This window comes from Amblyraja radiata, chromosome 8, assembly GCF_010909765.2.
Source record: "Amblyraja radiata isolate CabotCenter1 chromosome 8, sAmbRad1.1.pri, whole genome shotgun sequence".
In the NCBI taxonomy this organism is placed as follows: domain Eukaryota; kingdom Metazoa; phylum Chordata; class Chondrichthyes; order Rajiformes; family Rajidae; genus Amblyraja; species Amblyraja radiata.
The window spans coordinates 47,128,404-47,146,701 of NC_045963.1; the positions used below are offsets into that span (position 1 = coordinate 47,128,404).

The 18,298-nt window shown below is 44.5% G+C and overlaps 1 protein-coding gene across 1 annotated transcript in view; it reads left to right on the forward strand.

The window, feature by feature from the left end:
• The first annotated feature begins 1,788 nt into the window (after nt 1–1,788).
• Nucleotides 1,789–18,298, forward strand: part of rasgrp3 (RAS guanyl releasing protein 3) — a 118,144-nt gene continuing 101,634 nt past the window's right edge. The window contains exon 1 of the mRNA XM_033025825.1: nt 1,789–2,106. The gene's annotated coding sequence lies outside the window, so the exon portion shown is untranslated. The remainder of the gene's footprint in view (nt 2,107–18,298) is intronic.

Consider the following 18,298-nt stretch of genomic DNA (forward strand, 5'->3'; position numbering starts at 1 on the left):
AACGGTGTAACTAATTAAAAACAGAAAACAATTCAAAAGTTACGCTTAAGTATAATAAGTTTTTCCCCAACCATAAAAGGATCAATACATGGAGTGGGTAGTTTGTGGGGTGCTGCACTCCATCCATCACTTACACAGGGCTATGCATGGAGCCAAGGTTCTCAATACCATGGCGAATACTCCTTCTCCATTATCACATCGGACAGGAGCTTCACTTGGATGAATTCAAAGCCCAAAACACAAGTTGACCACTGACTAGCACAGGAGTAACATGAAGGTTTGGAATGGCAGTGAGTTAACACCACACACCTGGTGCCCCAGGAGCTAGTACAGTGAGGGCTCACTTTGCTGGGATTAGAGGTCTATCCTGTCTGGGGTGACTGATGAGGATTAGCCCATAAAGTTGATGGGAATGAGTGATAACCTCATTGAATGGAGGGATCAATGGGGACTATGCCAAGAGGCTGTTTTGTTAGGCTGGTGTAAATCGAAGATAAACGCAAAATGCTGGAGTTACTCAGCGGGACAGACAGCATCTCTGGAGAGAAGGAATGGGTAACATTTTGGGGCTGGTGAATGTATTCCAGGGAGCAGTGTTTCAGGAACTATTGAGGACAGGGATGCGGAAAATTGTTTTGCCAGAGAATGGTGAATAATATCCTCTCATTAGGAATAGGAGCTCATTCAGACTATTCTGACTATTGAGTGTATGCCAGCTCTGAGAGAAATCCTGTCACCTAACTAATTTGACTCCGACCCTTTCTCTGACACATGCCTTTTGACAACCCACCTGTTCTCCCATTTTCTCATTTGAGTATTCTCAATGAGTTAATCTACCAACAAGCGCGCCTTTGGGATGTAGAGGAAGCTGGAACATCCAAGGGAAACCCATATGGTTGCAGGCAGAACATGCAAACTCCACGCAGACAGCATTGGAGATCATCGGTATACAGTCATTAGAGCACAGAAACAGAGTCTTCAACCCAACTTGTCCATGCCAAGCAAGATGCCCCATCAAAGCTAGTCCCATTTGCCCACATTTATTATGGTACTCTATGTGTGACATGTACTGAGGTACAGTGAAATTCAGTTTGGTGTACAGTTCAGTACGTATCACTATGCATAAGCACTTAGATACATCTTAGATAAGCATCTCAGATACACGGCAGTGCATTTGGCTCATGTCCGTCTATGCTTTTCCTATCCATGTACCCGTCCGTGTTTTTAAAAGCACTGGGCTGAATGTGGGTCACCAGAGCTTGTGAGACAGCTGCACTACCTGTAACGTCATTGTGAACCTTTGGCAACCTCTTCCCTTGATAGCCATGGAGGCCCAGTCACTGAATATAGCCTGGAATAAGATAAATAAAAGTGGCATTCAGAGGATCTAAAAATACAAGGAAGGATCTGGCAGGAAAATGGTGAGGGAGAGTGACTGTACTAAATGGTAGTGGCATCGTGAGGGGCTGCACTTGTTTCTATTATGGCCCTATTTCAGGCTACGCTGTTTACAAATTATTTTAAGGATCCAATTTAAGAGATCAATATAAGTACAGCGGACTTTTGTAGATTTCCAACAAGACAAAATGAAATGTGATATGATATTGAGGAGCTTTGTTTATCTCACAAATAAAAGCTTTGTTTTGCATGTAAAATATCCCCTTCTAGTGGAGAATGCTAAGGCTTTGTTCTGTTTTCCTTTGAAACATTTCCTGCCTTTGCTATTTATCCCAGGCAAAATGAAAAAAAAAAAAATGTGTGGTAGTCCTATTTATAGTTAGGTAAAGGAAAAAGGCTGTGAATTCAGCAGGAAAGGACTAAGTTAGGAAAGAATAGGAGGAAGTGTGACTGCCACTACACCAAGCAATCTGGAGCCAATGCAGCTCAGAACTGTTGGAAACGACGTGCAAAACCCTCTACCGAGTTGTGTGATGTGGGTCATGCTACAGATCGATCTCTTCCCAAACAGACCCGATGCTTTATTGTGAATTGTGATTTTGGTCTGGCCTACCGTCACAGGAGGTTGCTCCCTGCTCTGTTTGCTGCTGTGGAACGTTGGAGTAAATCTCTGGAAATAAGTGTCACCAGCAAACAAAGAGGAAAAAGGTAAGTCTAAGAGATACTGTGATCTGTTCTGCGGATATTTTGAAAGGCAGAGGGCGGAGGGGGATGAAGAGCACGTGAGTCCACACGCACGCACCCACAAGCCACACACACACACACACACACACGGACGTACACACACACCACACACACACACACGCACCACACACGCGCGCACACACACACACACACACCACACACACACACACACACACACACACCACACACACACACACACACACACCACACACACACATACACATACACACACCACATACACACGGACGTACCCACACACCACACACACCACGCACACACACACACACACACACACACACACACACACACACACACACACACACACACACACACACACACACACACACACACACACACTCACACACTCAAACACACACCACATTACACACCACATTACACACACACTGAGATGGATGCAATTACTGTTGTCAAGTTGGGCCGAAGGGCCTGTTTCCACACTATATCACTCTATGACTATAACTATTATAGCTTGTCTGTCGATTTTGTTATATCTCTTGGATTTATTTGGGGAGGTAAGAATTTATGAATTATTAGCACAGAGCAAATTCTGCATGATCTAATTGAACAAGGTAGTAGGTAAAATGTGGATGGGAGAGTGTCTTTCCGCATTTATCTGATCAAGAGACAGGGAAATGTTTTGTTTTCGTTTTAGAGATACAGCGTGGAAACAGGCCCTTTGGCCACTGAGTCTGCACTGACCAACGATCACCCATTCTCGAGTTCTATCCTACACACTAGGGACAATTTATGGAATTCAACTAACCTACAAACCTGCATGTCTTTGGAATGTGGGAGGAAACCAGAGTACCCAGAAAAACTCACATGATCACAGGGAGAACGTACAAACTCTGTGCGGACAACATCTGTAGTTAGGATTGAACATTGTAAGGCAGCAACTCGATTACAGCAACACTGTGCCATTTGTTCAATTCAATTGTATAATCTTTCCCAACTTGACATGCAATGTTTGCTCACACAAACTAAAATTGTAGATTAATAAATGAAAGTTCCCTCTTTTTTGCCAACAATCTATCCGCATTCCTTTGACTGAGACTAGATCAATAAGTTGAAGGATAAATAAGGAGAGAGAGATTGGATTACTCTGCTGAGAGTTGACATCTCAATGGGCCAAATGTCCTCCTTCTGTGCTTTAGTAAGTAAGGTCTGATTGTTCCAGGTAAGGAAGTGATTTTGAAAGAACCAGTGAGAAATTGCCACTGGTCAGATTATTAAAGAATCTGTGTGAGCCAAGAATAATTTCCCAGGTTGCAGAGAGTGGTCTGTAGGCAAAAAACCCAAATAAAACATATCAGGCCTGTACATGAAGATGGACTTCCCATTGTTTCTATTGCCATCAAGCTCACACACAGAATGGCCTTATGTTCTGATGTATGTTGGTAGGCTGGTCATCTACATCTTCAGAGTACAAGGTCTCCTAATGGCCTTTGTCTGTGGCTGTTTCTCCACCCCAGTAGAGATGAATGTCTTTATAAATAACACAACCCAGCATATAGGGAGCAGCCTGGTTCTTGGTACATGTATGGGAGTAGGGGCTGGCCTACTATAGAGCACAATACTCTCTGATGTTACAAACAGGGGCTGGCGTTTGTAAATAATGGGGCGGTGCCAGGGGAAAATTATCGGTTTAATCAGGGGGCGTGTACAGCATTATCAGCCCAAGATAATAATTGTCATCTTGTTGAACTACCCACTCATAGCAATGATCAGCATTGTAATGGCCCTGTCTCACGGTGCGAGTCCACCCACGAGTGATCCCAAGTTTAAAACAAATCAAACTCGTGGTAATCACGTAGAATTAACGTAGCGGGAACGTCGGAACTCGTAACGCTAACGGCAGGTACTCGGGAAACTTGTTAACTTGTGAAAATCTTTTAACATGATGAAAATTTCCACGGGTCAAATTTACTCTTGAAGTTAAAAATTTTAACTTTTAATCTCGTTGTAAGAACGTAGTAGCCCGTGAGTTTACCGTAGTGACTCGTGAGTCTACCATGGGCACTCTTTAACTCAGCGGTACAGGCAGCATCTCTGGAGAGAAGGAATGGGTGACGGGATGACGTTTCCAAAATTCTGCTGCGTCTTTGTGTTACTCCAGCACTGTGTGTTCACTTTTTGTCAACCAGCATCTGCCCTTTCTTGTGTATGACATTATTTGTATCCATGGCAGTTGATTGTCGCTCCCTTCAGTTTCCCAGGGGGTCGGGACAGGGGGGGGGGGGGGAGGAGGGAGATGCTGCCTAGTGACGATCTCATTTATCCAACGAGTTACGATCTCTTTAAGGATTAATTTCTAAATAACTCGCCAATTTCTCTTCGTTCGCTGTTATATCCGAGAACTGCTCCAGATGAACTCCTGGATTTGATTTTTTTTCCTCCCGGGGGTAAAAGTAAAAACAAATGCACTTAAAGCACCAGGGGTGGGGTAGAGCCGTACGACCAATGAACGGGGCGATATTATCCAGAATGAGTAAAATAAAACAAAAATTGGAGTACTGAATAATGGCTCAGATTTGAGAGGTGCAGGAAGGAACTGCATATGCTGGTTTAAACCGAAGATAGGCTCAAAAAGCTGGGGTAACTCAGCGGGACAGGCAGCATCTCTGGAGAAAAGGAATGGGCGAGATTTCGGGTCGAGACTCTTCTTCAGACTGCAGTCTGCGGTCGTCTAGTCCATTTCTCCACAGATGCTGTCTGACCCGCTGAGTTACTCCAGCTTTTCGTGTCTCTCTATGGATTTGAGAGAGTGAGATTCACTGCCAGACATCGTCGGTATATTAAATGTACAAGAGTCGTTTCACATGACCGTAGTCAAGGAAACAGCAGTGTACCAATAGTCCGATTATTGTAGCGGTATAGCAAAGACATCTCTGCTGTCCGTTTTTGGTGTTTCATATATTTGTTCTTCCCCCCTTCCCCCCCCCCCCCCCCCCCACCTTTCCCTCCCAGCTCGTTAACAAGTTTTCATGAGTTAACAAGTTTCCCGAGTACCTGCCGTTAGCGTTACGAGTTCCGACGTTCCCGCTACGTTAGTTCTACGTGATTACCACGAGTTTGATTTGTTTTAAACTCGGGATCACTCGTGGGTGGACTCGCACCGTGAGACAGGGGTTTAACTGCACATTTTACATGTTTTCAGTCAGGAGGAGTAACTGGCGATTTCAAATTCTGTTTGAAAATCTTTGAGGAATTAATTTGTTTTTACTCATTGACACCAAATACAGCACATGTGAGATTGTCAGCTGCAGATTGTAAGCACCTCCACATATTGACTGATTGACAATGAATGTGGAAGAAGTGACTACAGTCAACAGTTGATACTTTGTTAAATGTTTTGTGCTGGCAGAAAAACATCAGAATGCTCCGTGGCTCTCCTTATTTTGGACCTTAAATGCTAAATTACAAGCAATGGCAGATTTGTTGATGGGCCAGGTTTCGGACGTAACAGTCAACCCAGTTAATAGACACAAAATGCTGGAGTAACTCGGCAGGCCAGGCAGCATCTCAGGAGAGAAGGAATAGGTGACGTTTCGGGTTGTGACCCTTCTTCAGATTGAGAGTCAGGGGAGAGGGAGTCTAGAGATATGGAAGGGTAAGTTCGGAAAACGCCAGATCAAAGCAGTTGATGATAAGTATTTTATTGATAACTGTCAATGATAAGATTTTGGAAGCCAAACTTAATTGCCTAAGTGTATCACGACAAGTACCAATAATGTCTTTCCATGATAGGTACATATCTTCCAATTCTTTATTATAAACACAATGGGAAAACCAAACCTTAAATTGAAACTAACAATCAGGTGGATGGTATGTTGATTCTGTTTATTGAGTTACATGTTTGAGCATGGGCTAATCATTCAGATGACCAGATGTCAGCAATCCTGCCTGGTTAAGTTATTATCATATTCTCTCATGAAAATGGATTCTGTACCTTTTGTTAAAATACAATAGAAAATTGATCATACAGATGGAATTAATCTGCTGATGTAATATTCAGATGTTATGGAAAAGGCTGGCTGATTTGCATGCTCTTCCTGAAGTCCTAATCGGTGGGTAATCCTACGGGCTTCCTAAAGGGGAAAAAAAGTTGATTTACATTCTAGAGTTTGATATGTGACTCACCAAAGTACTTTGATATCAAACTTGAAAAGTTTGTTCTTAATTTTTCCTTTCAATGTATAATAAGTCTACTCATAACTCTCATTGTATCCTGTGAATCTCATACAATGGAAAACTGGATTCCTCAAAGTTTAGGATTTAAATTTCGTGACCATACAATAGTGTAGGCACTGGATATTTGATAGTGTTTGTTTAGAATTAAACATAGTTTTTTCTGGATTCTTTATTGAGTATTTGATGTGGATTACTGAGTGTTGGTGTTTGATTCTTGTTATGGAGTGTAGGGTTCTGTTTGTTAATCATTATCTATTGGGCTTTCTTCATTGGTGGCAAAGGCAGGTGAATGAGACCCTAAGGCTAAATGCCACCCTTTACTGCTAACTTACATTGGGTCTTGACTGACTATAGATAATTTCAAATCCTCAGCCTGATCATCCGGCCATGGCCTTGTTCGCCTTGGTTTCTGTAGCCTAATTTAGCTTCAAATATTCTATATAATCTTCTATTCCTCTCATTTTGGTTATTTCTACATCACTTTGTTCCTTCACAACAATATTAAAGGTGCAGAATTCAACCTCTTGCAACATTGCTCTGCTCACCTTCACTAAAAATCCTCTGAAAATCCAATCGTTCACCTCCTTCAAAGCTACTCCCCTGTAATATTTACACATTTAATAATTTCCATTAGATTTGTCAACTGAGTTTTTGAAAATAATGATTGTGAATATTATTTCAATATTTAGCATTGGCATTCAGATATTGGCTACATGGTGTTCGTTACAGTGTCTGTCTCCTATACTATATGTTGGTGAGCCTGGGGGAGGTGCTAGAAGATGGCTATTGTGCAAACTGGATATTTTATTTGTTGTGATAGACAAAAAAGTGCTGGAGTAACTCAACGGGTCAGGCATCATCTCTGGCGAAAAGGAACAGGTGACGGCCTCGATCCAAAATGTCACCTATTCCATTTCGCCAGAGATGCTGCCTGACCCACTGAGTAACTCCAGCACTTTGTGTCTATCTTCGGTATAAACCAGTGTAAATTTGATCCAGGTTCAATATATATTGTGTGTATATAATTTGGTATTATGCAAGCTAAATTTGAGGAAATAAATATCAGGATAAACAAAGGAGAGTCAGTGGATTTTGTTTTCCTGGATTTTCAGAAGGCCTCTGATATGGTGCTGCACGTGAGGCTGCTAAAAAAGATGAGAGCCCATGGTATCAGAGGGCAGATACCAGCATGGATAGCAGGTTGGCTGGATGGCAGAAGGCAAAGAGTGGCAATAAGGGGGGCTTTTTCTGGTTGTCTGCCACTGATTAGCAGTGTTCTGCAGGAGTCGCTGCTGGGGCCGCTACCATTCATGTTGTATGTCAATGATTTGGATGAGGGAATTGAAGGCTTTGTGGCCAAGATTGCAGATGATACGAAGATAAACTGGAAGGGCAGGTAGTGTGGAGAAAGCAGGGACTCTGCAGAAGGACTTGGACAGGTTGGGAGAGTGAACAAAGAAATGGCAGATGGAATACAGAGTAGCAAATTGTGGACTCATGCATTTTGGTAGTAGGAATAAAGGTGTAGATTATTTTCTAGACAGGTAGAGAATACAGAAGTTGGATGTGCAAAGGGACTTAGGTGCTGGTAGGATTCCTAAAACGTTAATTGCAAGTCGAATCGGTAGTTAGAAAGGCAAATGCAAAGCTAGCATTTATTTTGAGAGGACTAGAATATAAAAACGGGGATGTAATGCTAAGGCTTGATAATGCACTGGTCAGACTACATTTGGAGTATTGTAAACAGTTTTGGGCCCCATATCTGAGGAAGGATGTGCTGGTGTTGGAGAGAGTTCAGGAGAGGTTTACGAGAATGATCCCCGGAATGATTGGGTTAACATATGATGAACATTTGATGGCACTGGGCCTCTTCTTGTTGGGAGTATAGAAGGATGAAGGGGTTCCTCATTGAAATGTACAGAATAGTGAAAAGCCTGGGTAGAGTGGATGTGGAGAGGATTTTTCCACTAGTGGGAGAGTCTGGGACTAGAGGTCAAGGAGATGATGAGGAACATCTTTAAAATGTGGTGAATCTGTGGAATTCATTGCAACAGAAGGCTGTGGAGGCCAAGTCAACAGATATTTTTAAGGCGTAGATTGACAGATTCTTGATTAGTGCGGGTGTCAGAGGTTATGGGGAGAAGGCAGGAGAATGGGGTTGAGAGGGAAAGATAGAGATCAACCATGATTGAATGGCGGAGTACTCTTGATGGGTCGAATGGCCTAATTTTGCTCCCATAACTTATGAACCTAAATCCAGATTGCTCTATCTTAGATATCTGATACTGGCTACAGGAATCACAGAGGAGGTGTAGTGGGAAAAGTTCTCTCACTGACTTTTGTATGCTTGTTGCTGTTTGCTGAATGATTGATGTGTGGATATTTGGTGTTAGGTGAAAAAAATGTTTTGGATACTGAAATGGATATTCAAGACTGGCTCTTGGATTTGACTGGTTACTTGAACCCATCTTGGATATTTAGTACCAAATGCTGGAGGTTACAAAGATGAGATATTCACAATGTGTTGTCTAACATTTGCTGAGTATTACATGCAGTATTTAAGATCAAAACAGAAGCACTCAGCAGGTCAAGGAGCATCTAATTGAGAGAGAAACACAGTTAACATTGCGGGTCATTCACCCATCACCTAAATCATCTCCACAATCTTGACGATTTGCTTTTGAATCAGGCATTTGATGTTGGATGTTATCTGCTCAGTGTGAAATTCTTCCTTCCTTTCAGCCAAAGGAACTCATAGAAACATAGCAACATAGAAACATAGAAATAGAAAATAGGCGCAGGAGTAGGCCATTCAGCTCTTCGAGCCTGCACCGCCATTCAATATGATCTTGGCTGATCATCCAACTCAGTATCCTGTACCTGCCTTCTCTCCATACCCCCTGATCCCTTTAGCCACAAGGGCCACATCTAACTCCCTCTTAAATATAGCCAATGAACTGGCCTCAACTACCTTTGTGGCAGAGAATTCCAGAGATTCACCAGAACTCATATGCCACTATGCTCTGTACTTTTCCTCTTGTCTGTTATTAGCGATTGTTCTTATATTTGTTCAAACATTTGTGTCTGCCTTCATGGAGGAAGCCATCGGAAATCTTCCTGTTTTGTGGAGAAGAACAGATCTAGAATAAATGAGAAGCTGAAAGTAATTACTGAAAGTTTATTTCTTGGAGCTCAGGAGACTGAGGGGGATCTTATAGAACCATGAGGGACATAAATAGGACAAATGCGCACAATCCTTTTTCCCGGGCTTGGGGAATCAAGAACGAGATGGCATGGATTTAAAATGAGAGCAAAAAGATTTAGGAGGAACTTGAAGGGCAACCTTTTTTTACACAGAAGGAGGTGGGTACATGGAATGAGCAAGTAGTTGATGCAGGGCCAATAACGATATGTAAAAGGGATTTATGCATGTACAGTATATTGATAGGAAAGGTTGAGAGGGATATGGGACAAATACAGGAAAATTAGACTAACTTAGATCTTTTGACGACTGCATTGGTGCTACCTCCTGCACCCATACAGAACTCACTGACTTCATCTATTTCACCACTAACTTCCATCCAGCACTCAAATACATCTGGACCATTTCCGACATTTCCCTACCATTACTAGACCATTTCTATCTCCATCGCAGGGGATAGACTACTGACCGACATCTACTATAAAACCATTGACTCCCATAGCTATCTGGACTACACTTTGTCCCACCCTGCTTCCTGTAAGGACTCCATCCCCTACTCCCAATTCCTCCGTCTACGCAGCATCTGCACCCGGGATGAGGTGTTCCACGCTAGGGCATCAGAGATGTCCTCATTCTTCAGGGAATGGGATTCCCCTCCTCTACCATAGATGAGGCTCTCACCAGGGTCTCTTCTATACCCTGTAACTCTGCTCTCATTCCCCTTTCCCCACTTGTAACAAGGGCAAAGTTCCCCTTGTCCTCACCTTCCACCCTACCAGCCGTCACATACAAAAATAATCCTCCAACATTTTCGCCATCTCCAATGTGACCCCACCACTCGCCACATCTTCCCATCTCCTCCCCGTCTGCTTTCCACAGAGACCGCTCCCTCCCTAACTCCCTGGTCAATTCGTCCCTTCCCACCCAAACCACCCCCTCTCATGGCACTTACCCTTGCAACTCAATTCAATTCAATTCAATTCAATTCAACTTTAATGTCATTGCACAAATACTAAGTATGGGTACAACGAAATGCAGTTTTGCGTCAGTCCGTAGTAGTAGTGCATATAGAAATTTAAAAAAAAGAAGATACAGAATAATCAAAAATACAGAATAATTAAACAATGGGGACGGAGGGACCGGAGAAATCTATCGGCGGGACTCCGAGTTCAGCAATGTGATGGTATAATTGTAGAAGCTGTTCCTCATCCTGCTGGTACAAGACCTGAGGCTCCTGTACCGTCTCCCTGATGGGAGGAGGGCAAACAGTCCATGGTTGGGGTGGGAGGGGTCTTTAATGATCTTCCCAGCCCGTCTCAGACACCGTTTCCGGTGGAGGGCATCCATGGCAGGGAGCGGGGCACCGATGATGTGCTGCGCGGTTTTCACCACCCGTTGTAGTGCCTTCCTGTCCGCAACAGTGCAGCTGCTGTACCATACCGTGAAGCAGGTGGTCAGGATGCTCTCGATGGTACAGCGGTAGAAGTTGGTCAGTATCTGGGGGGACAGGTGGGCTTTCTTGAGCCTCCTCAGGAAGTAAAGCCGCTGCTGTGCCTTTTTGATCAGCTTGGAGGTGTTGAGGGACCAGGACAAATCCTCCGAGATATGTACCCCGAGGAATTTGTAGCTGGAGACGCGCTCCACCTCAGTCCCGTTTATATGGATGGGGGTATGACTGCCTCCTCTGACCTTCCTGAAGTCGACAATAATTTCCTTCGTCTTCTTGGAGTTGAGGACGAGGTTATTGTTGGCACACCAGGTTGTCAGGTGCTGGACCTCCTCTCTGTAGGCTGACTCATCGTTGTCACTGATCAGTCCTACCACCGTGGTGTCGTCAGCAAACTTAATGATGGCGTTGGATCCGTACTTAGGGATGCAGTCGTGGGTGAAGAGGGAGTAGAGGAGAGGGCTGAGCACACAGCCCTGTGGCCCTGTGTTCAGTGTTATAGTGGAGGAGGTGAGGTTGTTGACCCTAACAGACTGTGGTCTGTTGGTGAGGAAATCCAGTGTCCAGTTGCAGAGGGAGGTGGAGATGCCAAGTCCGCTGAGTTTGGTGATCAAGCTGGCGGGGATGACAGTGTTAAAGGCAGAGCTGAAATCAATGAACAGCAACCTGATGTAGGAGTTGTTGTCCAGGTGGGTCAGGGCAGAGTGTAGAGCCGCCGATATGGCGTCCTCTGTAGACCTGTTGGCCCGGTAGGCAAACTGATGGGGGTCCAGTGTGGGGGGGAGGCTGGCTTTGAGGTGAGCCAAGATCAGCCGCTCAAAGCACTTAGCAATGACAGGGGTGAGTGCCACTGGGCGGAAATCGTTGAGACTCCCTGTGGCTGACTGTTTGGGCACTGGCACGATGGTTGATGTCTTGAGGCAAGTGGGGACAACACCCTGGGCCAGTGAGAGATTGAAAATGTCGGTAAAGACTGGGGATAGTTGTCCAGCACATGCCCTAAGCACCCGGCCAGGGATGCCATCGGGGCCGGCAGCTTTGCGCTCATTCACCTTGCTCAGTGCATCTTGTACAGCAGAGGTGGAGAGACTGAGGGGTTGTTCATTCGGGGGTGGAGCAACTTTGATGGCTGGGATTTAGTTGTCCCGGTCAAAGCGAGCATAGAAATGGTTTAGCTCGTCAGGAAGGGTGGCGTTGTCTAGGGGAGGGGTGTTAACTTTCTGGTAATCGGCAAGGGATTTGATTCCTTGCCACATGCGCCTGGGGTCAGAGTTGTTTTGGAAGTGCTCCTCAATCCGCCGTTTGTGATTGAGTTTGGCATTCCTAATTCCCATTTTCAGATTGGCCCTGGATGAGCTGTATCCCTCAGCGTCGCCAGATCTGAAAGCGGCATCGCGAGCCTTCAGTAGGAGTCTGACCTCCCTGCTCATCCACGGCTTCTGGTTAGGGAAGGTCTTTATCTCTTTGTGGGTAGTGACATTATCGGTGCAGAATTTTATATAGTCCATAACTGTTGAGGTGTATGAGTTGATGTCCACTTGTGAATTGAAGGTGAACTGCAGGAAATGCTACACTTGTCGCTTTACCTCCCCCCTTGACCATTCAAGGACCCAAGCAGTCTTTCCAGGTGCGGCAGAGGTTCACCTGCACCTCCTCCAACCTCATCTATTGCATTCGTTGCTGTAGGTGTCAGCTGGTCTGCATTGGTGAGACCAAGCGTAGGATTGGCGATCGCTTCGCCCAACACCTCCGCTCGGTTCACAATAACCAACCTGATCTCCCAGTGGCTCAGCACTTCAACTCCCCCTCCCATTCCGAATCCGACCTTTCTGTCGTGGGCCTCCTCCATGGCCAGAGTGAGCAGCACCTCATATTTCGCTTGGGCAGATTACACCTCAGCGGTAAGAACATTGACTTCTCTAATTTCAGGTAGTCCAGGCTTTCTCCTCCTCTTCCCAGCACTCCTTCAGCCCACTGACTCCGCCTCTTCCTTTCTTCTTCCCGCCCCCCACCCTCACATCAGTATGAAGAAGGATCTCGACCTGAAACATTGCCTATTTCCTTCGCTCCAGAAATGCTGCCTCACCTGCTGAGTTTCTCCAGCATTTTTGTCTGCCTTGGATGGGCATCTTGGTCGGCACAGATGATTTGTGCTGAAGGGTCATTTTCTGTGCTCTATGACTCTAAATAGCATCAGTAAGAAAATCGCACCAGAGAAATGAATGGGACTAAAGGTCAATAAATCCCCAGGGTTAGGTAAGCTGCATCCCAAGATTTTGATTGAGTAGGTTCTGGTTGATATACTGGCTGTCATCTGCCAACATTCCATGGATTCTAAAAGGTTGCTCACAAATTGTGTGATACCAAACGCAACCTCCCAATTTACGTCATGGAAAACTATAGCTCAGTTAGCTTGACATCTATAGCAGGCAACATTGTTAAGTGAGTGATAACAAGGAACTGAGGAAATCTTAACAGGAACAGGCAGAGTCAACATGGACTTACGAAAGTGAAATCATGTTTCACAAATATGTTCACAAATTTTTTTCAAGGTTGTAACCAGATAATAGATAAGCATGGACCAGTGGATGTGATATAAAATCAGACTTTCAGAAAGCCTTTTATAAGTCCACATGCAAGAGGTTATTAAAGAAAATTAAATGTAATTAGCGGCAATATCGTGCGATGATTGAGGATTGGTTAACATACAGAAAACAGAAATAATGAATAAACCAGTTATTTTGGGGAAATGGATCCCACAGAGATTGGGGCATCAGCTATTCACAATATGTTAGATATAGCACTTAGGGTTAACGGAATCAAGGGATATGGGGAAGAAAGCAGGAACGAGGGACTGATTTTGGATGCTCAGCCATGATCATATTGAATGGCGGTGTGGGCTCGAAGGGCCGAATGGCCTACTCTATGTTTCTATCTTTCAATATATACACCATATATAATCTATCCATATTTGCACATACAAGACTATTGATAATATGGATTGTGAGACAGATGTAAAGAGGCTTCAGTGGGCTGTAGACAGATACGTGGGTGGAACATGGTGTAGATGTAGAAAATGTGAGGTCATCCACATTGACAGAGAAAACATTGAAACTAGGAATATTTTTTAACAGTTGGAAGCTGGAAGTGTCTTTGTGATCAGAACGATCTTTGGTCCATAGAACATAGAACATAGAGAAGTCAGCACGACTTTGTCCCACGAAGTCTGTGCCGAACATAATGCCAAGACCATCTCTAAACATGTACATAATCCATATCCCTGCATTCCCTGCATATCCAGTATGCCTATCAAAAAGCCTCCTAAATGCCTCTAATATGTCTGCCTCAACCATTAACCCTAGCAGCGCATTTCAGGCACTCGTCACCCTCTCTGTAAAACACATGCCCTGCACATCTACTTTAAACTTTGCCCCTCTCACCTTAAAGCTCTGCCCTCTAGTATTTTCCATGCTGGCAGAAAGGTTCTGACAGTCTAGCTTATTTTAGTTTAGTTTAGTTTCGACATACAGCACGGAAACAGGCCCTTTGGCCCACCAAGGTCACATTGACTTTCGATCACCCATACTTTAGTTCTATGTTATTCCTGTGTTGCATTCTACACACGGGGGTCAAGGAAAGAGCGTTCACGTCGCGGCCCTGTTTCCACCAATCTTTCCACCACCACGCACAAGAAGCACAAGAAGCGACAAGACAGACACCATTGTATGCAGATGAGGAGAAGTGTGTTCAGCTCTGGCTGAACAACTTCTAATCTTGTGAGTGGACTCAATAAGAAGAAGATTCTACACACGAGGGGCAATTTACAGAAGCCAATTAATCGTTAAACCTGCATGTCTTTGGAATGTGGAAGGGAACCGGAGCTCCCAGAGAAAACCCATGCAGTCACTGGAGAATGTACAGACAGCACCCATAGTCAGGATCAAACCTGGGTCTCTGATACTGTAAAGGGCCTGTCCCACTTACGCGACCTTTACAGGGTACTGCCGGCACACGTCATAGGTCGCCGAAATTTTCAACATGTTGAAAATTCAGCGGCGACCAGAAAGACGCTACGACTATTTGGAGACCTCTCACAACCACAGGCTGTATGGTCGTGAGAGGTCTCCTATGGTCGTGAGAGGTCTCCAAAGAGTCGTAGCTTCTTTCTGGTCGCCGCTGAATTTTCAACACGTTGAAAATTTTGGCGACCTATGACGGGTGCCGATAGTCGCCTGTAAAGGTGGCGTAAGTGGGACAGGCCCTTAAGGCAGCAATTCTACTGCTGCGTCACTGTCTATGCTGACATAATTATATATACTTCTAACAGGTTTCTCTGCAACCTCTGGTGTTCCAGACTAAAAACAATCCATCCCTGTAGCTAATACTCCCTAATCCAGGCATCATTCTGGTAAACCTCCTGGGCACACTTTTCAAAGCCTCCAGATTCTTCCTATTATGAGGTGACCAGAACTGCACGCAGCACTTCAAATCCGGCCTTACAAGAGACCAGCAAAGCTGTATCATGACTTTCTGACTCAATGCCCCAAACTATTAAAGCAAGCATACCTTATGCCTTCTTTGCCACTCTATCGACTTGTGTTGCTTCTTTCAGGGAGTTATGGACTTCAACCTCAAGATCCCTCTGTACATCAATGCTGTTAAGGATCATGCCATTAATTGTATTTCTTCCCGTTACATTTGACCTCCCAAAGTGCAACACCACACACTTGCTTGGATTAAATTCCGTCTGCCATTTCGCCATCCATTTCTGTAGCTGATCTATATCCTGCTGCATACCTTCAGAGCCTTCCTCACAGTCTGCGGCCACAGCAATCTCGATGTCATCTGCAAATTTATTAACCAACACACCCACATTTACGCCCAAGTTATTAATATATATATATATCATAAACAGCAGATTTCCAAGCACAGAACGGAAGGAGAAAGTTTACTTTATACAAATATAGCATGACCCTTAACAGCATTGATGTGCAGAGGGATCTTGCAGTCCTAATTCATAGCTCATTGAAGGTGGCAGCACAAGTAGTTGCGGCGGTAAAGATAGCATATGGTTTGCTTGCCTTCATTGCTAGGCCGCATTTGGAGTAATGCGTGCAGTTATGGCCATCCCATTTAAGGAAAGAATGGGAAGCTTTGGTGAGGGTGCAGAGGAGGTTTACCAGAATGCTGCCTGGATTAGAGAGTTTCAGCTACAGGGAGAGGTTGACAATAGACAATAGACAATAGGCAATAGGTGCAGGAGTAGGCCATTTGGCCCTTCGAGCCAACACTGCCATTCACTATGATCATGGCTGATCATCCACAATCAGTACTTGGATTGTTTTCTCTGGAAGGTCAGAGATTGAGGGGAGACTTCATAGAGGTATCTAAAATTATGAGATGCATAGATAGGGTAGACAGTCAGAATCTTTTTCCCAGCGTAAAAATGTCCAACATTGGAGGTCATAGCTGAGGGGGAAAGTTTAATGGAGATGTGCATGGTATCATGTTTGTTACAAACAATGTGGGCCGAAGGGACTGTTTCTGTGCTGAACTGTTCTATGTTCCATGTCTCCTTGGTCCCTGTGGGACCCCACTGGTCACAGACCTCCAGCATGAATATTGCCCTTCCATCACAACCTAGCACCTACCATGGGGACTTTACCAAATGCATGTAAAATCCATGTAGAAAACATCCACCGCACCCCCCGAACCAATCACACGGTTCCTACCTCCTAAACAAGCCAAGACCTTGCATGTACAAAGACATGCCGACTGTTCCTAATTAACCCATTCTCTTCCAAATGGGAGTAGATCCTATCCCAAAGAACCCTCTCCAGTAGCTTCCCTATCACTGACATGAACACTGAATGTTAGCAATCAGTTAGCAAAGCAAATGTAATATTGACCAATTTTACAGGAGGCAGTCAATATATTAAAATTAAAAAGGGCCCTGATGGGATGACATGCAATAATGTGTACACCAAAGATAGATACAAAATGCTGGAATAACAAGTTCACAACTTCACAAGTTATAGGAGTAGAATTTGTCCATTCAGCCCATCGGGTTTACTCTGCCATTCAATCATGGCTGATCTCTGCCTCCTAATCCCATTTTCCTGCCTTCCTCCCATAACACTTGACACCCATTCTAATCAAGAATTTGTCTATCTCTGCTTTAAAAATATCCACTGACTTGGACTCCACAGCCCTCTGACTAAGGAAGTTCTCTCTGACTAAGGAAGTTCCTCCTCACCTCCTTTCTATAAGAGTGCCCTTTAATTCTGAGGCTATGACCACTGGTCCTAGACTCTCCCACCAGTGGGACAGGCAGCATCTCTGGGTAGAAGGAATTGGTGATGTTTCGGGTCGAGACCCTTCTTCAGATTTTCTACTCCCTTCAGTGTAAACCAGCATTTGCAGTTCCTTCCTGCACAATAATGTGTACAGGTCTGGTTTCCCTACCCAAGGAAGGATACATTTGGAATTCTTCTTCTTTCGTGTGGCATGCACAGCTTAAAGTTGTAGGACAACTTGTTGTATTTGATCTTCTGTTTGTGCACGTCTAGTTGATTGCATTAGTCGAAACAGGGCGGACCACGTGAAGGTTGCAATCTTCCACCCCATTTGGAATAAGGGAATGGCATGAATGTCCACTAACTTGATTCTTGCGGTTGTGAGTTTGTCATAATATGATAAATTAAGTAGGCTGGGCCTATTCCCTGGCATTTAGACCAATGAAAGGAGATTACATTAACAGAGTGGATGTGAGGAAGATGTTTCACCTGGCTGGGCTCTTTAGAAACAGGTGAAAACACTCTCAAATTAGGATGTAAATACAAGGAACTGCAGATGCTGGTTTACAAAATAAGACACAAAGTGAAGTAACTCCACGGGTCAAGCAGCATCTCTGGAGTATATGAATAGGTGATGTTTTGGGTCAGGACACTTCTTCAGGGTCTACAAAAACCCTTCTCCCTTCTTCTCCCAATCTCCCCCATTCCCCCCCATTCCCCGATTCTTTCACCTACATTCCTTCCTCTAGCTTCCACAATTAGCAACTCTTCAATCCTATTGGCTCATACCTACTGTTATTTCAACACTGGCCTTTGTCCACCATCTGCTTATGAAAAACTCCCCTCATCTGTAAAAGCCTATTTGCCAAGCTTTGTCCTGCCCCTCCTCTCTTCCTGCTCCTCCCCCGCCCCCCCCCCCCCCCCCCGCCGCCCCTTCAACAGTCAGTCTAAAGAAGGATCCCGTCTTGAAACATCACCTATCCATGTTCTCCACAGATG